The sequence below is a fragment of the Tursiops truncatus genome, chromosome 15 (genome assembly GCF_011762595.2).
Source record: "Tursiops truncatus isolate mTurTru1 chromosome 15, mTurTru1.mat.Y, whole genome shotgun sequence".
Lineage (NCBI taxonomy): Eukaryota > Metazoa > Chordata > Mammalia > Artiodactyla > Delphinidae > Tursiops > Tursiops truncatus.
In genome coordinates, this window is record NC_047048.1 from 72,997,573 (window position 1) to 73,025,099 (window position 27,527).

The window sequence follows — 27,527 nt, forward strand, 5'->3', positions numbered from 1 at the left end:
AAAAAAAAAGATTTCCTTAAAAAAAATTCAGATAGTGTTAATCATAATGAAGAAATTAAGGCAAGGTTATGTGACTCTGGGGGGTGTGTGTGTGTGTGTGTGTGTTGCTTTAGAAGCTCTACCTGAGGAGGAGATATTTTAGCAGAGATCTGAGTGACAATGGGGAGCAAGACAGGAAGAAAGAAAATTCCAGACGGCAAAGGGAACAGCAAGTGAAAGGCCCTGAGGCATGCTTGGTATGTTCAGGAAACATCAAGAATGTTAGTGTCTGGCATGGGGTAAGAAATATGAAGAGATAGATTATAGCTAGTGGGAAGCAGCCTCATAGCACAGAGAGATCAGCTCAGTGCTTTGTGACCACCTAGAGGGGTGGGATAGGGAGGGAGATGCAAGAGGGAAGAGATATGGGGATATATGTATATGTATAGCTGATTCACTTTGTTATAAAACAGAAACTAACACACCATTGTACAGCAATTATACTCCAATAAGGATGTTAAAAAAATGCAAAACAAAAGCAAAATCAAAAAAAAAAAAAAAGAAGACATAGATTACATGAGATCAGAGAGGGAAGCAGAGACCAAATCAGTTAGGGTCTGGGTTTTATCCCAAATGCCATGGGATGCCATTGAAACAGGAGGGAAGGGGGGGCAGGGCACAACCTCTAAAAGAATGACATAGCCATTGAGGACACGACAAAAACTGGTTAGAACCAACTAAGTCCAAGACGGTGGAAAATTTGACTTCCAGTAGACCTTGAGCCTCATTATATGCTCATTGTAATACATTGGCATGTTAAACGACACAACCACCAGCGCCATGACAGTTCCTAGGCTAACCATAAAAGGCCAAAAAGTGGGCGGTGGCCCAATTCCTTGAAAACTCTGCCCCTTCTCCAAAAGAGGTGGAATAATCCCCCCACTCATCAGCCTATGAAATTACCCAGCCCATAACAACTAACCATCCCATATTTTGGGGCTCTCACCTTATGTGATGGCCCACACTCTGTCTGTGGAGTGTGTTTTTCTCTATAAATCCACTTCTTACCTATCACTTTGTCTTTCACTAAATTCTTTCTGTGATGAGACATAAAGAACCTGAGCTTCATTAAGTCCTGAGACCAGGTGTGTGATCTCACTTAAAAGACAGTGGGTTCTCAAGAAACATCTCAAATAAACAATCTAACCCTACACCTAGAGCAACTAGAGAAAGAACAAAGAAAGCCCAAAGTCAGTAGAAGGAAAGAAATCATAAAGATTGGAGCAGAAATTAATGAAATAGAAATGAAGGAAACAATAGCAAAGCTCAGTAAAACTAAAAGCTGGTTCTTTGAGAAACAAAATTGATAAACCCTTAGCCAGACTCATCAAGAAAAAAAGGGAGAGGATGCAAATCAATAATATTAGAAATGAAAAAGGAGAAGTAACAACTGACACGGAAGAAATACAAAGGATTATGAGACTACTACAAACAACTATATGCCGATAAAATGGACAACCACGAAGAAATGGACAAATTCCTAGAAAAGCACAACCTTCTAAGACTGAACCAGGAAGAAATAGAAAATATAAACAGACCTATCACAAGTAATGAAATTGAAGCTGTAATTAAAAATCTTCCAACAAAAGTCCAGAAAAAAAAAAAAGAGTGGGTTCTGGCTAGGTTCAAGTCCCACTCTGTGTTGTGCAGTTTCACCATTGGAACATGTTCAGGTTGGAAGTGGCCTAATTTAATGTATGGTTTTTGAAAGATCCCTCTGGCTGCTGAGTTGGGGAGTGGCTTATAGGATGACTAATGAGAGAAGCAAGGAGAGCAGCTGGGGGACAGCTGCAGTTGTGCAGGTGAAAGGTCACCCAGGGTCTTAGTATTTCATCTCTGGGTTCTCAACATATAACATGGTACTTGGTATCTGTTGTTTGATGAGCAAATATTGACTGCATCCATACTATTGCTAAGCTCTGTTGTGGGTGTTAAGAATATATCAGAGAACAGAAGACACGAAAGCCCTACCTTCACGGAGCTTTCATTCTAGTGAGGAAAAGAGATAATTAGCACCATAAACAAAATTACCTGGTGTTTCCAATGATAGAAAGTGCTACAGAGAGAAATGAAGCAAGGAGGAGGGGTAGGGGAAGCTGGGATTGAAGTAGGTGGGAATTTAAAATAGAGAAATTAGGGAAGGCCTCACTGAAGCAGTGACATTTGGACAATGACCATGGGGGAGGTGAGTGATTTGGATTTTCTGGAAAAAAGTGAGCTAGGCAGAAGAAATAGCAAATGCAAGATCTTTAAGGCCAGAGTGTGCTAGGTATGTTGGAGGGACCCCAAGGAGTCCGGTGTTCCTGGAATACAGTAATGAGTGGATGAGAAGCAGGTGATGAGCTTAGAAGGGGGAGGGGAGGGCAGAGACAGGTTGTATGGGGCTCTTCAGGTAACTGCAAAGAGTTTGGAAGACAGACATAAAGTGACTTGGTTTTTACCAGGATCCCTCTGGCTGCTATGTTGAGAATAGACTCCAGGGGAAAGAGTGGAATGCAAGCAGGGAGAACAGTGAGGAGGCTACTGCAGTAGTCCAGGTGGGAAATGGCGGTGGTGGAGCTAGCAAGTGGTTATTTATTTTATTCTAGTCATGCTCAAGACATTTAATACTGATTAAATATTATTATCTAGTATACAGTCCATATCAAAATTTCCCCCCAAATCCTTTTTATAATAAACAAACAAAACCTGGATTCAGCCAAGGCCCACCTATTGCATTTTTAAAAGAATTAATTAATTATTATTTTTGGCTGCCTTGGGTCTTTGTTGACGTGCGTGGGCCTTCTCTCTCTTCGTTGTGGTGTGCGGGCTTCTCACTGCAGTGGCTTCTCTTGTTGTGTAGCAACGGCTCTAGGCGTGCGGGCTTCAGTAGTTGTGGCATGCGGGCTCAGTAGTTGTGGCAGGCAAGCTCTAGAGCGCAGGCTCAGTAGTTGTGGTGCACGAGCTTAGCTGCTCCGCCTCATGTGGGATCTTCCCAGGGCCAAGGCTAGAACACATGTCCCTTGCATTGGCAGGTGGATTCCTAACCACTGCGCCACCAGGGAAGCCCTGCATTTGGTTCTCACCTTTCACGCTTGGATATTTTTACAAGTCCAGGCTAGGCATTTTGTAGCATGCCTCACCATTCTGGATATGCCTAATTGTTTTTTTTCATAGTTATGTTCAGGTTAGCTTTTTTTGTTTTTTGGCAACAATACTACGGAGGGGGCGTTACATTTTCCCCACTGCATCATATCAGAAGACGCATAATTTCAGTTTGATCCATTATTGGTGATGCTAAGTGATAGTGACTGGTGATTTGATCGCTTGGTTAGGGTGTTGTCTGCCAGATCGCCCCAGTGCAAAGCCAGCTGTTCCCCTTTGTAGGTGCTGTGTACTCCGTGGGTTGATATTATACTTTGGGACTGAATAAATAGTGAATATACTATTGCCCAACAACCTTTCACCCAGTGACTTTAGCATCTAATGAACAGCCCCGTGGCTTCTGACCTTGTGCCTCAGTTTGCTCATTTGAACACTGAGTCTAACAGTGGTCCCTAAGGGATGCTTGTTTTGAGGATCAGTGCTTGGCACACAATAAACGCTCCATAAGTGTTAGATATTACTGGACAAAAACAAGTATGAAAAAATTAAGGACAAGGCTAGGGTTGCACTCCAGTTCCCCGGATCCCGCCGCGGGTCCCAGGTGGTAAGTGAGCGAAAGCGGCCCCAGGCTCCACTCGGCCACGCCCTCGCGCCACGGAAGCCTGACCGGGCGGGACCACCCACCGCCCCGGCCGCGCAAGGCCCCCTGGGACCGGTAGTGCTGGGCGTGGCCGCGAGACTACATATCCCGGCGGCCCCCGCGCCTCGGCTCCCGCGGCTACTGCCTCAGCCCCTCCACAGTAACGGCGGCGGCTGCGGCTGCTGAGTTTGTGGTGGCGGCGGCGGCGGCTGCAGCGGCTGCTGGCTGAGTGCTGAGCGGCGAGCTTCCGATTTAAAGCCGAGCTGCGAGGAAAATGGCGGCGGGCGGTGAGTGGAGATAAAGGAAGAGCGGCGGCGGGCAAGGGGGTGGAGTGCGAGGCGGAGGGAAGAGGGCGAGTCTCCCGGGCTGCGGCGAGCCGGCGGCTCCGGCTCCGCCGAGGCGCTGCGGGACGCGCTGTGCGGGGGGCGCGCGGAGATAGTTTCGGCGTGTCGGGGCCGCGCCGCTTCCCCGCAGCCTGGGGGCGGCCCGCGGCCGGAGGAGGGGTGTCGAGGTTAGGCGGCAGCTGGCTTGGGAGTGCGAGGGGGGTCCCCGCGTGGAGGGGTCACCCCGAGGAGTTTTGGGGGGGACCGCGGGGGTCCATTTTTCCCGCCTGTCCCTAAAGTTTTACCCTCCCGCAGCCCTCGGGGTGCTTTTGAAAGCTCCCCGCGACCCCTCCTCCCGCTGCCTCGGCGTCTCGTAGTTATTCGGAAGAATCGGGGGGGGGGAACCGCACAGACCCCCCGCTCACCCCCAGCCCAGCCTCCAAGTCGTATTGAGAATCGGGTTGGATTTTGTTGCCGTGTTTCCTCCTGCACTTGGGCATTTTAAATATTTTAACACGAATTATCTGCGGGATTTCCATTTTGGGCACGGGTAGGTTCTCAGCAGTTTTTCTCAGTAAAAAGGCATTTTGCTACCTCGGGTGTGAAGGCTGGGAAATGGCAAGTGGAAGTTAGTGAATTAAATTTGGGATTGGGCTGTCTTTATTATTACTCTTTTTTTCTTGTCTCCATCTCTAATCTTACGTACATTGATTCAATTTGTGATGGTTTAAGTAGTTTGTCTTAAACATGCTTTAGAAAAACAACCCACGAGTAGTTGGAGGGCTTAGTTGCTTCCTAGGCAGTTTGAGGGCACTCAGGGTGGAAAAGTTAACCAAAAGAGCAGCTGTGAGAGGCAGAGAGCATCGTCTCGAAATCTCACTAGCAGTAGGAGTTGGGGCTTCTCAAATGGAAAGACACGAAAGGTCTGAAATTCTCTAGAAGTCGGAACTTTTTTTTTTTTCTCTCTCCTTCCCGAATGTGAAGACTTCCTTCTTGCACTTTTTGAGCAGCAGCGCTTCAAAGCCAACCTGTTTTTGTTATTAAGCCCGTACCGTAAAGAAACAGGAAGGCAAGTACCAGCTGTGTCTTGCTGCAGCGGTTTGAAATGGAGTTGAATGAGATGAGTGAGAGTGCTGGTAGTATTGAGTGAGATTGCTTCATCTCCTTGATTCAGACGCCTGGTCTCGGATCCACCTAACTGGTCCCTGGCTGCAGGAACGCATCACTTATTTGTTGCAGCAGGTTATTTAGAGGATGGGAGGAAAAAAAAAAATCGTAAGGCTTGTGATTGACGCATAAACCAAAATGTGAAATGGAAATCTGTAAGTTTGTGTTCTTGAAAACAAATTCAGTTATTGCTTGTTAGTTTAGGATAGGTTATACCCAATATAACTGGTCTAGGGACAACTGGGAGGGTACAAAAAGAAAAACGAACCTCTGTCCTACTCTAAACCCTCCAGTTCCCATTCCCAGGAAGCAACGACTGTTACTGGTTTCTAGAGTATTCTTGGTTTTTGGAATAATTAAAGAATTTTCATTCGAAACACACCCCTGTTGGATACCAAAAGCAGGGAAAAAGAATGAACCAAAGAAAGGGAAGATGGGGTGGGAATACTGCTTTCTCTTTACTGTCTTCAACAATTGTCGATGGCTATTAGAAAAGCTCTTCCAAACTTACTGCTTATGTTGCCTGATCTATTAGCACCCTTAAGGAAATAACAATCTGTGGGGCTTTAGGGTGAAGAACCCTGCCAGGGTTCATTGTTTGTATGTAAGATGAAGCCTCTGTAACATGTAAAATGATATTGAACACTATAGCTTCTGTTACTGGAGGTTGCTTCAGGTTCTGCATTTAAATGAGTAGTAATCTAGATTGCCTGCGATCCTAAATTATAGGGGAATTTTATGTATCGATAGAAATGACTTAACTGTCTAATCAGCATTAAAAGGCATAGCTTCTGGTATATACAAGTACATATCGGACATGAGGATTGTGGACTAAGTGGGAAGCTGTAATGTTTCTAGAGCAGTTACAGGAAATGTTTCTACCATAAAATATTCCTTCACTACAGAGGCTTTGAAAATGCATAACAACCGTAGTATAATTAACAGGATAAAAAAAAAATGTTTTAGAATGCTGGTTTTAAATTTATCAACACTAACTTCATTAAAAAAATTCAATGATATTAAAGATTAGGAGATTAGGGATTATATTAAATATATTTTGAAAGTGAGTATGCTATGTTTTCCCCATATAGAAATTATTTCTATACATCGCCATCCCCCACCCCCAAGCAAATAAATTAGAATTCATTCAATAAAGAGTGAACGTTCTGTTGGACCCTGGACCCTTTTTCTAGGAGTCACGTAAATAAAAAATAGTTGCTGAAATGATTACTTACCAATGCCTTCTTGATTGGTCATTTGAAGTAAACTTTCTTACTATGTCAGGGACATATTAAAGATAAAGAGGTTTATTTTTCTTTTAAATTCAGTCCTTTGAGCATTAGTAGTATAATTCTATATAGAATAGTTCCTTTTAACTTGAAGACTAGTAGGTTTTTGAGAAGTCTTCTAAAAGAATGACTTATATTTTAGCTTGGACAATAGGGTAAGATAAAAAACCCAAACTCCTATTGTCCTATCCCTAATTGGTGTTAAAATAAACGGCTTTAGGGTTTCTTTCTACAATTTTTTTAGACTGTATAATTTCAAGCCTTGGCCAGAGGATGTGGACTACTTTTGCAAACTTTTAATTTGTTGCAAGTTTAGAATGAATATAGCCTCCAGTGGCTGTCTACACAGCCAAGTGACCACACTTTAACACAATTGTTACTCTTTAAATGCTACCTAGGCCTAGAAAAACAAGAGTTGTTGATCATGATTGAAGAGGAACTGGAGTTTCTCAAAGGTTAAACTAGGGAGTACCTGTCCCAGTTTGGTTTGAATTTACTCTGTGGTGTAGAATATTCCTTTTTTGCATTATTGAGTGGTTAAAGCTCTGGGAGCAGGAAATTAGTATTGGAAATGTATGTTAACTTTTCTTTTTCCTCACAGTTCAACACTTTAAGGAAATAGGTGAGTGTATGGTAGTTTAGATTCTCAGGGATAGCATTGAGGTTGAGTGCTGCAGTAAAATGTAGGCATTTTCTTTTCCTTTATGAGTGCTTTTTGGGGTGGGGGAGGGGATTACAAAATGAACCTTTTACAGTTCAGGTGGGGGAGGGGTTCGATTGTACTGAGGTTTATTCCTTCACTTTGTTAATGATAGCTAGGTAAATTCATTTGGCCCATTGGTTTTCTGACAGGGTTTCTGGGAGAAGATTATTTTGGGTTAAGGATATAATTTATCTAGAGCCTAACCTTATTTTCAGCTCCCTAACAAATGATGGAATTGACTTGAATTTAATCGCCTTTCCCTTTCCAATCTTCTGGTGGAAAGTTGTTAAATGAACAGGAAAATTGCCAGAAGATACACAGCAGGAGTTGAAAGGAAGACCTGCAGTGTCTAGAAGGCTGATTTATCCACAAACCGGATAATCTTAGACTACATACTGCCAGTTCCCAATTTCGTCAGTATTAACTCAGTTTGGTAGGTTCTTCGGTCTAGGTCAATTTACAGAGGGACAGTAATAAAGGTTTATTTAACTACCTGTGTAGTAAACTTTGTGGCCTAGAGGAAAAGGAAAGAAGTCTGACCTAACTGGCACAGAGGCTTTACCTATTTCAAAGAATGGTCTAAGAGCAAATGGACTAGTGTTTCCTGTTTGTCCCTTTTCCTATTTTTCATTAGGAACATCAGTGTCCTATTTTTTTCTTTTCTGTTAATATTTTTTATTGATATGTTCTAGGAAAGAGTGTGATTTTACTGTTCACCTATGAAAGAATTCTTCAGAAAATTTTAATCTCTTTAGTTAGAGACTGCAAGCGAGGGTTACGAAACTTCACTTTTTGGAAAGTAGGCTGACTAGATTACTAAATTTAACCTCTTCATCATCCACATGATGGGAGAATATTGGCCTGGGTATCACATAGTAATGGATAATCTACTGCTCCCTGCGGCTTTGCTTTTGGTAGCTATGGCAGCTGAGTAGGAGTGGTAGCTGGATAGATGGGAAAGGACTGCAGAAGTCAGCATAATCCTCAATTAGGATAAGCCTCATGGTTAATTGAACGTTGAGTGTACAGGTTAAATCCCATTATAACAAACTCCAGGGGACTAGCTAAATTATTTTGTTGTACTGGGATTGAGCTTTATTGAATATTGTTTGAAATAAATTGGTCTTTTTGTTTTTGTTAGAGATGTGGGAAAATTTTTTATTTGTTTCTTATGGCAAACTGTTTATTGTAACAGTTTGACAAGTTGTTACTCATGAGCCAGTGTGTTTCACCTTCATTTTTAATGCTTTTGCCTTTAAAAAGGAACCCACTGTGAGCTGGGCAGATAATTTATCCCCCATCCTCCCCCCATGTCTCTGTCTAGAGTAGCTCCATTAGTTTATCTCAACAACCAAATAAGTTTATTAGTAAGTACTACTGCCACGATCCAAATGTGGTCATAGGAAATGGGAAATTCCCCAGGTTTCCAGGTGACTGCTGCTGGTCATTTTTTTCTGCCCCTGAAAATTTTAAAAATAAAATATACCTCATTTTAGTGTGAACTATTCTTTGTCAGCAATAATTAAGGTAACCCTTTTCTGTCCAGCTCAATGTAGTTTTAGACCTTTAGATTTCTATATGGTATTGTTAAAAAGAACGAGATGGTAATGTAATCTTTAAGATTCTTCCATATAAATGTGGAATTTTTCAGAAATAGGGTTAATAAACATGAGAAAAATACTGTTCTTATGCTTGGCCAGAAATACACTCTAGTTTTAGATTGGTGTTTGTCAAACTTCAGGCATTTACATCCTACCTTCATATCTAAAGCTAACATTTTTAGTTTGCTTAGAGCATTTTGATTGGGTGCAGCAAGACATTTTTGAAGTCATTCTTTTAAATAGATGTCCCATGAAGGAGGGAAAATCTGAAAGAGGGAATTTCAAAGCAACCCAACCAGTGTTTTGAAAGTTCTCAAGTCTTAAGAATAATGACTGACTAGTAGGCAGGAAGCCTGCAGTTGTATTGTGGTATTGTTCCTCCATCTTGTGCATTTGAGAACTTGAGTACAAAAGGGGAGAAAGCTTGGGGAAGGGGAAGAAAGGGTTTTAACATACAAGAAAAGGGGAGGGGGGAGACTTTTAGAGTAAATATTCTTTGCTCTTCTGTTTAAGTGAAATCTAAAACCAAGTAATTTTTACTTTGAGAGGAAATGTTTATCAAAATCTAAGTGTCCAAAACCGACATTTTTATAGAAGAGAGTTGTTATTGGTGGAAAGAGCAGTGTGATCATATGCCCAGTTTTAAAACAATTTTAATTAAAAAAACCCTACACGTGAAATCCTTTAAATATTTCCCCCTTTGTTACCTGAGCAGTATCATTTGTTAGCTTGTTATTTTGAAAAGAATAGTACCAGTGAAGAGTTTGAATTTGCAAGTTTGTACTCTGAGATTGCAAATCAACCTCTCTAGGTCTGCTTTTAAATTTATAACACAAAGAGGTGGCGTATATGATCTTCCAAGGTTCCTTGTATTAGAAAATCCTATAAACTTAAAACATCGTATAGATATGTAGAATGGCCTTAAAAATTTTTTTTTTTTGTCAAATATCAAATGGATTGAGCAGTTTATGCCAGATAATGGTGTGAAGATGCAGGTTTCTGTGCTGACTCATGAGTTTGGGGACAGGATGACTTTGAGATCCTGACTTCACCATAGTAATATATGCTACAAGGGCAAAATTTGTGTTGTGTGTGTGTGTTGGGGGCCGGGAGGGAGAGACTCTTCAACCTCTTCCTTCTGGTGTAAGAAAATGAAGTCATATTTTCTTTACTCTCAGTAAAGCTGTCATCAGTGAAATGGATTATTGAATTTAAGTCACTCTGTAGAGTAGCTACATCAGCTTGGTTTCGTTTCTAGATTGAAATTTGGCAACTGTATTTGAAAATACTTTAAGGATAACCCAGTTTTCTCTTAACCAGATTGTGTCTAAATTTAGTCTACACACTCTCTGCTCCAACCAGACTCATCTCTCTCCTCTTTTACCTGCCTGGTGGTGGTTGTGTTTTATGACAGTACTTTCATCCCATCCAAGAGAGTCGGCTCCAGTGCTGTCAGAGCAAGTGTTTGGCTGCATCTAGGAAAATCTAACTTCACTAAGTGAGCGAAATAACTCCACGCACACATTGCATCTGTTGGAGGGTCAGTGGTGTCTTTTCATATGAGACAGGACTATTAGTATATTAAGTTTTACACATAATTTCGCTGGGAACCAGTAACGTTAATTCAGAAAGCTACTTTCAAAGTGCATAACCACATCGAGAATGGTGGAAGCCTTAGGTGTGTGGGCCCCAAATTAGGTGAACCTGAAATCATGAACTTGCCCAGTACCTTCAGTCTCCCTTTTTTTTAACCATAGTACAAAATAGCTCCCACATGTGACTTCTAAAACTGACTTTCATTCTACTGTTCTCTTACCTCTGAGGCCTTAAGCTTCAATCTTTTTTTTTTATAGCTTCAGTCATCTTTAATTGGCTACTGCTTGGCTGCTGCCCACTCCCCCATAAACACACATACTTAATCAGTGTTTATTAAGCTTTGTACTATTTAAGGCACTCAGAGTTAAAGAGGTTTTGACCTCCAAGTGCACACAATCAATCAGGTACTCACATCACTTCAGAACAAGGTAATCTGTTTTGCCTATAAAGATCTTGGAGAAGTTCAGTGGAGGAAAGGGACCAGGTGATCAGGATGCAGGGCTTTGAAGAATGACTATGATTTTATTATGGAGAGAGCACAGTTCCTCTTGGTGAGAAATCATTAGCAAGAGTGCAGAGATAAAACATTTCAAGACTTGATTATTTAAATATTCAGTTATGGGGGCTTCCCTGGTGGTGCAGTGGTTAAGAATCTGCCTGCCAAGGCAGGGGACTCAGGTTCGAGCCCTGGTCCAGGAAGATCCCACATGCCGTGGAGCAGCTGAGCTCGTGTGCCACAACTACTGAGCCTGCGCTCTGGAGCGGGAGAGCCACAACTGCTGAGCTCGCATGCCACAACTACTAAAGCCCATGTGCCTAGAGCCCATGCTGCGCAACAAGAGAAGCCACCGCAATGAGAAGCCCGCCCACCGCAACGAAGAGTAGCCCCCGCTCGCCGCAGCTAGAGAAAGCCTGCGCACAGCAACAAAGACCCAACGCAGCCAAAAATAAATAAATAAATACATTTATATATAAAAAAATTCAGTCATGTGATTTTGCTTTTTTTTTTTTGCGGTACGTGGGCCTCTCACTGTTGTGGCCTCCCCCCGTTGCGGAGCACAGGCTCCGGACGTGCAGACTCAGCGGCCATGGCTCACGGGCCCAGCTGCTCTGCAGCATATGGGATCTTCCCGGACCGGGGCACGAATCCGTGTCCCCTGCATCGGCAGGCGGACTCTCAACCACTGCGCCACCAGGGAAGCCCTGATTTTGCTTTTGTAGACTCCTATTGATACATTTTTCTTAAATATATTTTCATTCCAGTTTCTAAAAGTAGTCCAGACCCTTTATTTCTAGATTACTATAATAGCTTTCCAGTTAGTCTCTGCCCTTTCGCTACTCCTGTTCTTCTGCCAGTTTAAACTTTTTAAACATTTTGATCACATTTTTTGCTTAAAAATCTGCAGAGTACAATCCAAATTCCTTAACCTAATGTTCAGTTCTTATCGCAGTCTTTTTTTTTTTTTAAATCAATCTTTCCCACTTTTGTTGCCCCTTGTTTCAGTCATGCTGATTTTTTCTGCTCTTCTCCCTTGCTATCTAGTCTAGTCATAAGGCCCGGCTCAGATCCTATCTCATTTAAGTAAATTTCCCAGACTACCACAACTGAAAATATACCTCTTATTTCCTGATATGAATCTTAATTATCTCCTTCTGTGCATGAGTATTTATATTTTTAAGGGAGTTTTAAATTTTTTATTTCATTTTATTATTTTAAAAATTTATTTATTTATTTTTGGCTGCATTGGGTCTTAGCTGCTGCGTGCGGGCTTTTCTCTAGTTGCGGCAAGCGGGGGCTACTCTTTGTTGTGGTGCGTGGGCTCTAGGCACGTGGGCTTCAGTAGTTGTGGCATGCGGCTCTGTAGTTGTGGTGCATGGGCTTAGTTGCTCCGGGGCATGTGGGATCTTCCTGGACGAGGGCTCAAACCCGTGTCTCCTGCCTTGACAGGTGGATTCATAACTACTGCGCCAGCAGGGAAGACCAAGAGCCAGTATTTATTGATTGGTAGGACGGATTCAGTCAAATTGTCTATTCTTTGAGATAGGGACCATTACTTTTATAAGCTTTTAAAATCCTCTTTTCAGTGATACTCACTTTAAGTCCCCCCCAAATGCTTGGTGTTTGAATGTGAAAGTTTCTAGAGTTCAGCTCTCAAGTCAAATTTTCTACTTGGAAATCGAGATAAAATTAGAGTCCTAACGGTTTGCTTGGGACTTGTGTCTCCCTCGAAGAGTTGGCCCAGATAAATCGTGTCTGGGCCTTAGAATACCACATTCTTATTTGCCACTTGCCCTAGGACCGAGCAGTCCTTCTGTAAGTTGCTCAAATGTTTTTATTCAGTACCACTGTTCTTCAAAGAATTGTGTTAAATGTTGTGGGCATTAAAATCCCTTTGTGATCTAGGAGTTTACAATCTAGCTGAGAAATGAGTATAATTGAAAAAACATAGTTGCAGCAACATAAAGTGGTTCAGAAGTTCAGAGGAAGAAAAGGTCATTTTCAGCTGGGATTTTTAAGGAAACTTCATGGAGGAGATGGAGTAGATCTGAACGGAACTAATTGCTGCTTCTAATCTTCTCCCTTCCCCAATTCTTTTATTCTGTAGTGTTTACTTAACATAAAATTATAATGTTTAAAAAATTTCATTTAAAAATATATGTGAGGGCTTCCCTGGGGGCGCAGTGGTTGAGAGTCCGCCTGCCGATGCAGGGGACACAGGTTTGTGCCCTGGTCCTGGAAGATCCCACATGTGGCGGAGCGGCTGGGCCCGTGAGCCATGGCCGCTGGAAAAAAAAAAATATATATATATATATATGTGAAAAAGTGAAAGTAAGGCTCCTGCTACCTCTAGGTCTTTGGTCATTATAGCTACCCGCCCCCCCCCAAGGCTACTACTGTTAGAGGATAATTCTGTACATGGGATTATGGATGTCTCTTTAGTTTCTTTTTTTCTATTCTCTCATCCTCCCTTTTTAATTAACAAATGGGAGCTTCCACTATTTTTATTTAGCAAAAGAACTTGGAGAGCCTTCTATATCTCATATTTTAAAAAGGCTGTATAATATTCCATTATATGAATGGATATAATTTATTTAACCAGTTCCTCATTGCTGTTTCCAATCTTTTATTATTTTGAATGATGCTACAGTGAACTATATGTAGATCTGTGTGCTGGTATGAGTATGTTTTAGTACAGAAGTCTTAAAAATGAAATTTTTGAATCAAAAGAAACGTACATTTAAAACTTTAATACCACTTACCCAGTTACCTCCAAAGAGGTTATACTAATGCTCTCACCTTTTGTCCATGAGAGTGACTGTTTCTCTTTTTTTGTCCTTTCATGTTGTTTGACTGCTTGAAGGCATGAAATCTTCTGTTGTTCTTTGTCTCAGAGTTTGCAACTGAACTCCTATGGAGTTCCCATAGCCTTTCATAGTATGACTCTAATCTACATTTCCAGCATCATCTCCTTAATTCTATCTGTATATCTTATACTTTATTTTTATTATTATTATTATTTTTTTGGCTGCGCCACATGGCTTGTAGAATCCAAGTTCCCTGACCAGGGATTGAACCCTGGCCCTCAGCAGTGAGAGCTCAGAGTCCTAACCACTGGACTGCCAAGGAATTCCCATATCTGTGTATCTTATACTTTAGTTGCAGTTGTCTCCTTTGCTCTACCTTCCCCCTCTTACCCGAATAAAATTCTCTTTCCTGTGTTCTGATTCATATTCTTAGATATGAAAGATAAAAGCTACCATTTATCGATTGCCTGTGTGCCTGGACCTTGTTCTGTGCTGCATGTACATGATCTCATTTAATAGTCTGGGTTTTTCGATGCAGAGCCCTTTTTTTCTTCTTCAGATGAAGTCATACACAAAACCCTATTCAAAGTAGAAAAGGTGAGTCTTTTAAAATTTATTTTCTAGGTTGAAATTTAAACTGCTTACTGGTTATAAGGACAGTGAAGGTGAAACTTGTAATGAGTATAAAGTTTGAAATTCGGTTATGAAGAGCTATTATGGACCTAAATCCATCTCTGCCTCGAGTTTATTTCTGTATTAAAAAAACCCAACTCATACATAGATACAGTTCAAGATGGTCTCAGTTCAGAAATATTTTTTGAAATATGTAACAGGTGCACATGGGATAAATTCAAAAGGTACCAAAGGATATACAGTGGAAAGTAAGGCACCTTCCTCAGCTGACTTCCCTATCCCCTGCCCAGAGGCAACCATTGTTACTCTAGGCATATAAATGCATGTGCTTAAAAACTTTAACTTTAATGAATTTCTCCCATGTTTTGGGAAAAACTTTATATTGAAGTGTAATATACATTCAGAAAAGTGCACAGTACAGTCTGATAAATTTTCATAAAATGAACACCAATGTAACTGGCGCTCAGAAGCCCTCTTCTGGACTGTATACTTTTTAAATGATCTCGGAGAGGTTTCATATCTATATTTATAGCTACTAAGTTCTTTCTAATGGTTACACAGTGTCCCACTGTATGGATATATCATAATTTTTCCAGTTTCATATTACTACAAACAAAGCTGTAAGTGTATTCATACATGTTTCTTTGTTCTCATGTTTTGTTATGAAGTATATAAAAATTTGTAGATGGAGAATGCTACTTTAAAGACTATGAGGGGCTTCCCTGGTGGCACAGTGGTTGAGAGTCCGCCTGCCGATGCAGGGGACACGGATTCATGCCCTGACCTGGGAAGATCCCACATGCCGCGGAGCGGGTGGGCCCGTGAGTCAGGGCCACTGTGCCTGCGCGTCCGGAGCCTGTGCTCCGCAACGGGAGAGGCCACAACAGTGAGAGGCCCGCATACCGCAAAAAAAAAAAAAAAAAAAAAAGACTATGAATTTAAACTTTTTATAGATACTGCAGCTTGCTCCCTTTAGAGGTTGTATCAATTGACAAATCCACCAGCAGTGTGTGAAGTGCCTGATTCCCTCATTTCTGAGTAATATATAGTGGCATCAAATTTTATAGTTTGAGAAATTAAAAAAATCTTTTCATGTGTTTCTTCTAGTGCTTTTTTGTTTTTCTTTAACATAAAATAAAAAAATACATAAAAATTAAAAAATGTAAAAAAAAAAAAAAAACCCAGTTAGGATGTCAAACTGGTAGCATAGATTAATGAGGTGTGATAGACTATAATATGTTGTAACTGTATATATTTGTTCCTTTTAGTATATTTAAAGTTGTTTAAAATGTACCTAGGTAACATTTGGGTATGCTGTTTTAAATTTTAGAAATCTGCTTTATTGAGGTGTAATTTACTTATAATAAAATTCAGTCATTTTAAGTGTGCAGCTTGAGGTGTTTTTTTTTATTTTAAGCAGAGGTCTTCTTAGAAGCCCATATGATTTAAATTTATTTATTTATTTATTTATGGCTGTGTTGGGTCTTTGTTTCTGTGCGAGGGCTTTCTCTAGTGTGGCAAGTGGGGGCCTCTCACTATCGCGGCCTCCCTTGTTGCGGAGCACAGGCTCCAGACACGCAGGCTCAGTAATTTTGGCTCACAGGCCCATTTGCTCCACGGCATGTGGGATCTTCCCAGACCAGGACTCGAACCTGTGTCCCCTGCATTGGCAGGCAGATTCTCAACCACTGTGCCACCAGGGAAGCCCGCAGCTTGAGTTTTGATGAATGTAAACGGTTTTACCATCACCATAATCAGGATACAGAACATTTCCATCACCCCAGAAAGTTCTTGCTCATTTGCGTTCAGTCCTGTTTGGGGTTTTGTATTCAATCATCCACTGTTCTGCTTTCTATCACTATAGTTTGCTGTTTTCTTTTTTTCTCCAACTTTGAGGTGTAATTGACAATTAATTGCATATATTTAAATTGTACAATTTGGGTTTTGATGTGTATGTCTACCCATGAATCCGTCATAATTACAATAACGGAAACACCTGTTACCTTTGAAGTCCAAAATCTGATCCCTCCTGTATCCCTTTGTAATCCATCCCTCCCCCATCTTCAGGCAATTACTGATCTGCTTGGTGTTACTAAAGATTAACTTGTATTTTTGAGAACTTTTAATATATGAAATTATACATATAGTATGTACATTTTCTTTGGGGGAGGCTGGCTTCTTTCACTTATAGTTATTTAGAGATTTATTCATGTTGCATATGTTAATAGTTTCATTTTTTATTGTTTAGTACTATTGCGTTGTATAGGTATATCACAAGTTATTTATCCATTCACCTATTAAACAGTTGGGTTGTGTCCAGTTTTTGGTTATCAAAAATAGAGCTTTTATGACATTTGTGTTGCAAGGCTTTGTGTGAACAAATGCTTTCATTACTTTTGAGTAAGTGTCCAGGAATGGCATGGCTGGGTTATATGCTAAGTGTATGTTTAACATTTAAAAATTTTAAGAAACTGCCACTTGTTTCTCAACACGATTGTACCATTATATATTTCTCCCAGCAGCGTATGATAGTTCAGGTTGTTTCACATCCTCATCAGCACTTGGTATGGTGAGTCTTTCTGATGCTTGCCATTCTAGTGGGTATATAGTGGTAGCTCATTGTGGCTTTGAGTTTTCCTAATGACTAATGATGTTGAATATATTTTTATGTGCTTACTTGCCATTGGTATATCTTTTCTGGTGAAGTGTCTGTTCATATCTTTTGCCCATTTTTTTTTTTTTTTTTTTGCCGTACGCGGGCCTCTCACTGTTGTGGCCTCTCCCGTTGCGGAGCACAGGCTCCGGATGCGCAGGCTCAGCGGCCATGGCTCACGGGCCCAGCCGCTCCGCGGCATGTAGGATCTTCCCGGACCAGGGCACGAACCCGTGTCCCCTGCATCGGCAGGTGGACCCTCAACCACTGTGCCACCAGGGAAGCCCTCTTTTGCCCATTTTTGAGTTGGGTTTATGTTACTGAGATGTAAGACTTCTTTTATTCCAGGTACAAAACCTTTTTTGGATATGTGTTTTAGAAATATTTGAGTCTGTGGTTTGTCTTTCCATTTTCATAAGTTTTTGGAAGAGTAGAAGTTTTTAATTGCTATTGGAATTCAATTTATTGATTTTTGTGTTGCAGTTAAGAAATCTTTGCTAAAGATTTTTCTCATTTTTTTTCCTGTAAGTTTTATAGTTGTAGCTCTTAAATTTAGGTCTCTGACCTATTTGAGGTAATTGCTGTATATGGTGTGAGGTAAGTGGTGAGGTTCATATTTTGCTACATTGTATTGAACTTTTCCAGCACCATTTGTTGAAAAGGTTATACATTCCCCATTGAATTGATTTGGCATCTTTGTTGAAATTCAAATAGTCAAATATGTGTAGGTCAATTTTTGGAGTCTCTTCTGTTCCATTGATATATATTTCAATCTGTCTCTACTCCAGCCTTGAAATCAGATAGGGGAAGTCCTCCAACTTTTTCTTTTTTTAAAAAATTATTTTGGGTATTTTAGATCCTTTGCATTTCCATATATTTGTTAAAATCTTACCGATTTATGCAAAATGTCTGTTGTGATTTTGATTGTGATTGCATTGAATCAGTTGATCAGTTTGGGAAGAATGGATTTCTTAAAAATATTGTCTTTTCCATGAACATGTTATATATATATCTCCATTTTTTTGGGTCTTCTTTAATTTCTCTTTAACAGTGATTTGTAGTTGTCAGCGTACAATCTTATATAATCTTTTGTCAAATTTATCATTAAGTTTTATATATATATATATATATATTTTTTTTTTTTTTTTTGCGGTACTGGGCCTCTCACTGTTGTGGCCTCTCCCGTTGCGGAGCACAGGCTCCGGACGCGCAGGCTCAGCGGCCATGGCTCACGGGCCTAGCTGCTCCGCGGCATGTGGGATCTTCCCGGACCGGGGCACGAACCCATGTCCCCTGCATCGGCAGGCGGACTCTCAACCACTGCGCCACCAGGGAAGCCCCACAGTTAGTATTAATATTACATTATTGTAACCTTAAATCCCCTATCTTCCCAGACACTTCTTTTTCTTTACTCGAATAGAGTGACACCTTAATTTACTAACCAGTCCCCTTACCCTAATTTGAACATACGTATTTTAATTCTTTTCTGTCTGATTTATTCTTTTTGTCATGCTGGGATTTTGGAACATTTTGCAACTTACATTTAAGAAGGCTCATTTAAAAAAACCAGTGGAAATTTCCAGCTTAAAAAAAAAATCCAACTACTGGTCTAATAACTGCTTTGCAGGAAGAAAGAAATATGAAAAAGAACCACAGACATTCTGGATGTCAGCCTGTGAAATTTTCCACTATTTCCCGTAATAACATGCAGGCATGCTTTTACTGCTGGATTCAGCGCAACTGCAGTTGCACTCTGAGTGGAATTTGAAGCTACTCTATCAATGATAAAATGGCATCTGGCCAGCTTTTAGTGAGCAGTGCATAAATTCACACATCATACTGTTATGTTTGTTTCATCTCTGCCTGGATAGCGTGGCCATAAAACTGAACTTGGAAAGTTATTTAAAAATCTTGATTCCAAAATTTCTGTTAGTTTTAAGTGTATTTTGATTTTTAAATATTCAGTAGGTTTATTATATAGCTGAGAATATAGATATATAAAGTCATTCTTTTAGTCATAATGCTGTGTACATTTTTAGAGGATTTTATACTATATTGAAGAATGCTCAGAAAATTAAAAGAAAGTTTAAAAATTTGCATAAGCTCAATATTAACTTGGTGTGATTCAAGAAACACTTTAGGGCTTCCCTGGTGGCGCAGTGGTTGAGAATCTGCCTGCTAATGCAGGGGACACGGGTTCGTGCCCCGGTCCGGGAAGATCCCACATGCTGCGGAGCAACTGGGCCCGTGGGCCACAACTACTGAGCCTGCGCGTCTGGAGCCTGTGCTCCACAACAAGAGAGGCTGCGATAGTGAGAGGCCCGCGCACCACGATGAAGAATGGCCCCTGCTTGCCACAACTAGAGAAAGCCCTGGCACAGAAACGAAGACCCAACACAGCAAAAATAAATAAAATAAATTAAAAAAACAAAGAAACACTTTAATCTCTATTTCAGGTTCTTATTAATCTTTTCAAAGAGTCAGTAGGCTTTATATTAAAACTGATAACTGTTTTTACTTTGCTTTTTCAAATTTAAAGGCAAACAGTATTACACTCTTTTCCTAATGAGGGAAGTCCAGGTTGCCCAGTTCTATAAGCTGGCAAAGCAGAATGATGATGAGTAGATTACAAATACTGTACTGTAATCACCCACTTCTACCTTGTTTCATCTCTTTCATGGCAAATGCCTAACAGTGGTGTTAAGGAATGAAATAAAAAAATTCAGATTTCATTGATTTAAACTCAAGCATTTCTGCAGTGGGGAATTTGAGCATTCAAAGTGATACAACAGATGTACATATCTTAGTGTTTTAAGACTTTGTAAGTCACGTTTTGGAAATAAAGGCATATGATGTGTATCTTTTTCAGAACTATTAGGTCTTACATTTGAACAAGAACAGCTTTGTGACATAACCGTGGCCTCCACCCCTTCCCTGTGATCTATTCCTCCACCCTTGTACAGTCTCACCCTTCCTCTTGACCTCGCCTATCTGTAACTCTCCTCCTGTCCTATTCACGCACTTCCTCTTCTCAGCCCTCATGCTATCTGCGACTGTTTTATCCCTTTCCTCTCAGCCTAAATTTTCTTCTGGCCCATAACCTTTTTTTTTCTTTGTCAACTTTCCATCCTTCAAGTCTGTCACTTTTTCTAGTTGCTCGCTTTTAACCAAGTCTCTTCTTTACCTTTGGAAGGCTTCTTTGCTCCAAGTTTCTCTGCGTCTGTCAGAGTGATTTTCTTTCTTTGAACCATCGAACACACACATCCTCACACTCTCCCAAATCTTTTAACTCTTTATTTCTGCCTCCATGTTTCGATTTATTTTACAGAGATTTACTGAGTGCTAGCCATGTGTCAGGCTTTTCTCTAGATGTTAGGGATATACCAGTGATCAGAATGGCTGTGGGGAAAAAAAAGCTGCATAAGGGGACCAGAAACTGGTGTGTGTGTGTGTGTGTGTGTGTGTGTGTGTGTGTGTGTGTGTGTGTGTGTGTGTGTGTGTGTGTGTGTGTGTGTGTGTGTGTGTGTGTGTTGTGGGGTTTACATTTTAGATGGGTAGTCATGGTAACCGGTAACCTTCTCTGAGAAAGTAACATTAGAGCAAAGAGGCCAGGAAGAAGTAAGCCTTGTGAATATTGGCGGGGTGGGAGCATTGGGTACAGAGGAAACAGCCAGTGCAAAGACCCTTTGCTGTATTTGAAGAATAGCAAGGTAGCCATTGTGCTGGAGCACAGTGAACAAAGGAATAAGTAGTAAGAGAAGAAATCTGAAGGGTAGCAGTGGGACCTTGTAGGCAGTTGTAATGTCTTCAGCTTTTAGTTTGAGCAAAGTGGGGAACCACTGCAGTTTTTAATGTTTGGTATTGCAAAAAGGTTTTGTGATCATTATCCTTCCCCCACCCCGTTAAAGCATTTCGTTTTTTAAATTACAGAAGTAACTCATGTTTATGTGGAGAATACAGAAAAATACAAAGGAGAAAGTAAAGAAATCAAAGAACAAATAAAGAGGGACTTCCCTGGCGGTCCAGTGGTTAAGACTTCGCACACCAATGCAGGGGGTGCGGGTTCGATCCCTGTTGGGGGAACTAAGATCCCACATGCCTCACAGCCAAAACATAAAAAAAAAAAAAGCAATATTGTAGCAAATTCAGTCAAGACTTAAAAAAAAAAAAAAAGAACAAATAAAGATTACCAGTATAACTCATCATCCATTATTGAAGATTTTGTGTCTATCTTCCCACTCGTTTTTCTCTATCACACATACCGCACGTGCATCTCCTGCCCTGTAGGGTTTTATCGGAGAGCAAATAAACTGAATTAGGCTTTACAGAGATCCCTCCAGCTGCTTTGTGAAAAATAGCCTATAAGAGGGCAGGAGGTAGGGAGACCTATTAGAAGGATTTTACAGTAATCCAGGTATGAGGTAATGTGGCTTGGACCTTGGAGGTGGCAGTGGAGGTGATAAGAAGTGATCCTATTCTGTATATATTTGAAGGGAGAGTCAACAGAATTTTGCAATGGATTCAGAGTGGGGCATGGCTGGGTGGGGCGGGGCCTGGTGGGAGAGAAGGACGGAAGAGTCAAGGGTGACTCAAAAGTTTTTGGCTTAAGTGACTAGAGATCTTTGGTTTCATTTTTCTTTCTTGTCAAACTACCCATCCAGGGTTCAATTCTGGCTCTTTTATTATGTGTTTTTCCTGTTCATTTAAGCTCGTGATTATTTCTTTCACCAAGCTTCTAATCTGCTCTCCTCTGCTTGGCGCTTGGGATACACCACAAGATGTTATATATAACAAATTGTTTCATTAGTATTAGTCTTCCTAACTAGGTAGTGAGCAGCGTTTTATTGGACTGTGCTGAATTTGTGAATCTGCTCTGGGACTCCTAACTTTCTGAGTACATTGTGGGCATTCAGTTGTTGCTTAATTGTACACGCCTCAGGCTTGAGAACAAGATACGAGAAAAATCTTAAAGTAAATGCCCGCTCTAGCTTTACTTTGGCATCCTGGCATCGTTGCAGGATGAATTGTTTTTGATAGTTATTTTCTGTCTAAAAATACCATCATTTTTATTTCCATGAAATGTTACGTATTTTCTTGAATTCAGCAGTATGAAGACTTGTTTTTTAAATAATGGATGTTTATTGCTTACCTGATACACGTAAACCTTCTTTGGAGATAGAAAGATGAGTGAGAAAATGTCCCTGCCCAGGAAGGAGCTTATGCTTTGGTATGGACAGCATAACCTATATACCAATGTATGTCTCCTTTATAACATAACACTGTATTATGATTAATGCAAAACAAATTGTTATAATGCCTTTGGCATTCTAAAGATTGTAGGAGTTCTTTGCCTCTTTACTAAATGTTGCTAAACTTCTGTGCTTGGGTTCTTATTTATTTATTTATTTTTTTAACATCTTTATTGGGGTATAATTGCTTTACAATGGTGTGTTAGTTTCTGCTTTATAACAAAGTGAATCAGTTATACATATACATATGTTCCCATATCTCTTCCCTCTTGCGTCTCCCTCCCTCCCATCCTCCCTATCCCACCCCTCCAGGCTGTCACAAAGCACCGAGCCAATATCCCTGTGCCATGCGGCTGCTTCCCACTAGCTATCTACCTTACGTTTGTTAGTGTGTATATGTCCATGACTCTCTCTCACCCTGTCACAGCTCACCCTTCCCCCTCCCCATAACCTCAAGTCCGTTCTCTAGGAGGTCTGCATCTTTATTCCTGCCTTACCCCTAGGTTCTTCATGACATTTTTTTTTTCTTAAATTCCATATATATGTGTTAGCATACGGTATTTGTCCCTTTCTTTCCGACTTACTTCACTCTGTATGACAGACTCCAGGTCCATCCACCTCATTACAAATAGCTCAATTTCGTTTCTTTTTATGGCTGAGTAATATTCCATTGTATATATGTGCCACATCTTCTTTATCCATTCATCCGATGATGGGCACCCAGGCTGTTTCCATCTCCGGGCCACTGTAAATAGAGCTGCAATGAACATTCTGGCACATGACTCTCTTTGAATTTCGGTTTTCTCAGGGTATATGCCCAGTAGTGGGATTGCTGGGCCACATGGTAGTTCTATTTGTAGTTTTTTAAGGATTGGGTTCTTATTTTTAAAAATAGTTTTTTAGACTGTTGCTACCCGCTGATGTCAAGTGTGCTTACCACCCCCTCCCCCGCTTTTTACTTTTATTTGCATGAGATTTTTTGGGAAGACTTATTTTACATCAATATTCTTTCTTTTTTTTTTATCCAAGAGAATCTGATGTTTAAATCTTTAACTACAGTTAACAACAAATCTTTAACTACAAGCTTTGGAAAAATGATTTGTTGACATACAATGTAAGATGATTTTTAAAAAATTTGCTTAGAAAATGATTTGCTGACACATCATAAGGTGATTTTTTGAAATATAATTTTCTCTGTCTCCTTGAGTTGTGTTTTACAAATAACCAAAATTACTCTCTTTCAAATAAATCTATGTTTTATTTTCAGTAACTAGAGATGACTATCCGCCCCCCCCCTTTTGTTTTTTTAACTTTTAGCATCTGTTCTGGCTCTTCTGCTTTTTCCCAAACCTTTACTTAAATAAGCAAAAAAAAAAAGCTTGGATGCCCTGCTTTGCTTCCAGGACTTCATTTTGTGTTTTCGGTAAGATTTTCTCTGAAAATCTAGGTAGTGTTGCCTAGGAAGTTTTGTGTTTTAGTGTCTTTCTTTGTTTGCTTAGCTTTTTCAGTTTTGGGGACAATATGTTAACTCAGTTGTGCTTTTTGACTTTTCCTTTCTATGGAAAGTATGTGTGCTAATAGAACGTAAAGTCTTTGAGGGCTGGGATTTATTTTGTTCACTGCTACTATATCTTTAGTGCTTAGAATGGTGGCATGCACATAGTAGGTACTCAAATATTAGTTGAATGAATTCAGAGTAGCAGTAGCAACAGTTCCTATTTATTGAGCATGTACTATATGGCGAAGTGCTAGGCACTTTGAATGGATTAAGTGGCATGTACATCTTATTGCATGAGCTGTTTCCCAGCCATATGATAGTGTATGAATGGGTGTGAGGGAGGAAGGAGAACAGCTGCCAGCTGTTAACCAAATTTAATCAAGTTTAAGATGCCATGTTATACAATGCATTATTTTATCTACCACTAGGTAAGGAAAAGTAGAACTGCTAACTATGGGATATTGTCAATAGCGTGACACATTCTGATTTGAAAGATGTAAAAACATGAAAAAAAATCTAAGAAATTCTGTGGTAAATCAGCTATACCTCAATTTAAAAAAAAGTGAAAAAAATGGAAGAATCTCTAAAATAAGGAATATCAGCAGTTTTACGTAAACTCTCATTTAAAGATCACAGAGCCTTCAATAGGTAGGCATCATTATTCTCATTTTAGAGATGAAGAAATTGAAGGTTAGAGGATAAGTACATAGGTTCTCAAGCTAGAGGATCCAAATCGAGGCCATTCTCTTTTTACCACTCCACATTGCTTCAGGAGTCAGCGCAGCAAAATAGTGCATTGGCCCATCAGCTCTGGCTTGAAGATTCTTAGATGGCCTGGCTTTAAATGTTTTCTTAATGTAACTGAGTTTTTCTCTTTTCTTTTTTGAAATCAACAAATAGCTTAGTATTTACTATGTGCCAGCTACTCTGTTTGTATTTTTATGTGTATACAAAACAATATAAGGCCTTATCTTTTTCTCTCAAGGAATTTACAGTCTGTTTGGGGAGATGAGAAATAAACATGAAAGTTAGATAAGTAGAGAAGATTTAAACAGCATTTCAGAGAATAATGAAAGAGGTTTAACAAGGCAATGCAGGATTAATTGCTAAATAAATTGTACAAATAATCGCTTTTGGAGTTCAGAGGAAGGAGAGATCGCTTGAGGCCGGAGTAATCCAGGGAAGGATTTAAGTGAATTCCTGGGAGATAGTTTCAGTTAGATTATTTACTTACTTTAAAATTATATTAATGCATGTTACACATGGAATTGCAAGCTGTTGAACATGAAGCATTTTGGTACATTAAGTTTTTTCTCTCTGTATGAGAGTAAAGGAACTGCCTGCCCTAGAAAAGTAAAAGGCATCAAGCGTTATCAAGGAGATAGGGAAAGTACATTTAAGAAGAAGGACCTTTGGGGGAAAAAGAAGGAACTCTCCTTCCCGAATGCCTTGCTTGCTGTGCCCCTCTTGCCACATTTTTACAGTCAGTTGCACTTTTTGAACCATTACCAAGATACCTTCTGTGGCTCTTAGAGTTCATGATGAACTTCTAAAGGTTGGAAGCAAGCATTAACTCCCTTTATGTTATTCATGTTTCCTGTATTTTGAAATAGGAGCTCTTAGTTAAAGATGCACAGTACACAAAGAATAGTCCACTGTGTTTCAGAAGTATATGACTGGCAGTGTTTCTGATTACATTCCTGAATCAGACACAGAACTCAACATTGGGTTGTAAAGTGTGTTAACTTGTTTTACAGACCAGTCAAAAGCAAAACAGTGAAGGCTTGGAAAGCAAGAGAATTGCATTTGGACCTTGTTGGATAGTCTTGGGCATTTTATTTAACCTTCTAAGTTAGGTCACATCTATGCTTCTTTCCCTATGTTTTTTGGAATATTTTTTTCTTATTTTTTTTAAAAATTGGTAATACGTGTAGAAGGCTAACAAAATTCAAACTCTACAAAAGGCTATGAAGTGAGGGTTCCTTCCACTTTCTTTCGTTTCCTAATTCCTCAGAGGCAATCACTGTTAACATTTTACTTTTGTGTATATTTACAAACATCTCTATATATTTTTTCTTTTTTTTGTAGAAGATTAGTTGATTTACAATGTTTTGCCATATCTATATGTTTTTATAATCTATATATCTACTGTTTTTATAAGCACAAGTAGTAGCATATTAAAAACCATTGTCTTGCACCTTGTTGCATTTAACATTATATTTTGCAAATGGTTTCATATCAGTGCATGCAGGTCTAGTTCCTTTTCTTTTTTAGCAGATTGTTTTATTAATGTGCTGTAATTAATTTAACCAGTTTATCATTGATGGACTAATATGTTGCATATAACAACAGAGAGTGCTGCAGTGAATTTTCTTATATACATTTTATTGTAGTTTATATTTGCATCTCCAATACTAGGAATGAGATAAAACATTCTCCCCCACCCTCTAAATGTTTAAAGGGCATTTGTATTTTCTTATTCTATAAACTCTTTCTTGTCTACTTTTCTTTAGGTTATTGGTGTTTTTCTTACCGATTATTTTCATAAAATAAATTTTGTATATTGAAAAAAGGCATTTGCCTTTGAAAAATACCTGTTGCAGATACTTCAGTGCCTTTTTAAATAGTAGTTGTACTTTTTTTGGCAGATAAATATTGCTTAATTTTACATTAAAATGCCCCCTTTTCCACTATTTTTCATTAAATTCTTATAGTTCATTTGTACATTTTTATACAAGATGAAGTTAAACTTTTTAATATACATTTTGTACATAATATACCGAATTTTACTGTGTAAAATATACATAACATAAAATTTACCACTTTTAAGTGTATAATTTAGTAGTATTAAGTACATTCACAGTGTTGTACAACCATCATCACTATGCATTTCCAGAACTTTTTCATCATCCCAAGCAGACCTAATATGTATTTAGGTAGCAATTTCAGTTTATGACTTAATAACTACCTCTCATATTTAAAAGGATTCATGTGTGCTCTTTTCAACCTAGAGACACAGAACTCTGTATCCTTGCTTGAAGGAGAGGTTTTGAGAAAGAGACACAGCTCTAATTGGGTGAAAGTCTTTTGTACTTTGAAGATTCTCTTCTGATTCTTATCTCCATTTTAGGTTATTTTCTTGATCTGCTTTTAGCAAAACTGCTTTTTTTCTTATGCTTTATATTTTGGAAAATTTCAAACATAAAGTAGAATAGTATATTGTTCCCCATGTACTTATCACTCAGGTTCACCAATTATCAATGTATGGCCAGTCTTGTTTCATCTATCTCTCAGTTTACTTCCTCCACATTATTTTGAAGCAAATACCAGGCATCGTATGATTTCCTAAGTATCTCTAAAAGGTAAGAACTCTCAAAAAAAAAAAAAGGCATAATCACAATTCTATTATTAAATGATAGTAATTCCTTTAGTAGCACCAAAAATACAGTCACTATTCAGTTTTCCAGTTCTTTCTCTTCTCCTTTTTAAAAAATGTTTGTTTAAATTAGATCCAAACAAGATTCACACATTGCAATTTGGTTGTTATGTATCTTAAATGTGCTTTTAACAATAGGTTGCTTCTCCATCTCTCTCTTTTCCTTTGAATTTGTTATAGAATTTCTTATTGCCTAGATTTTGCTGAGTATATCCTTATGATGATGTTTAAATTGCTCCTCTGTATTTTTTTAATAAATTGGTGGTTGGCTGTCAAGGTTTGATCAGATTAAGGTTCAGTTATTTTGGGC

At 39.4% G+C, this 27,527-nt stretch overlaps 1 protein-coding gene across 4 annotated transcripts in view; it reads left to right on the forward strand.

Annotated features, from left to right (window-relative positions):
- The first annotated feature begins 3,895 nt into the window (after positions 1-3,895).
- The window catches only part of NCOA3 (nuclear receptor coactivator 3), a 121,696-nt gene continuing 98,064 nt past the window's right edge, over positions 3,896-27,527 (forward strand). For 3 of the 4 annotated variants that reach the window (XM_033841140.2, XM_033841139.2, XM_033841141.2), the window contains exon 1: positions 3,896-4,050. The gene's annotated coding sequence lies outside the window, so the exon portion shown is untranslated. The remainder of the gene's footprint in view (positions 4,051-27,527) is intronic. The other variant, XM_073793078.1, reaches the window with a different exon arrangement.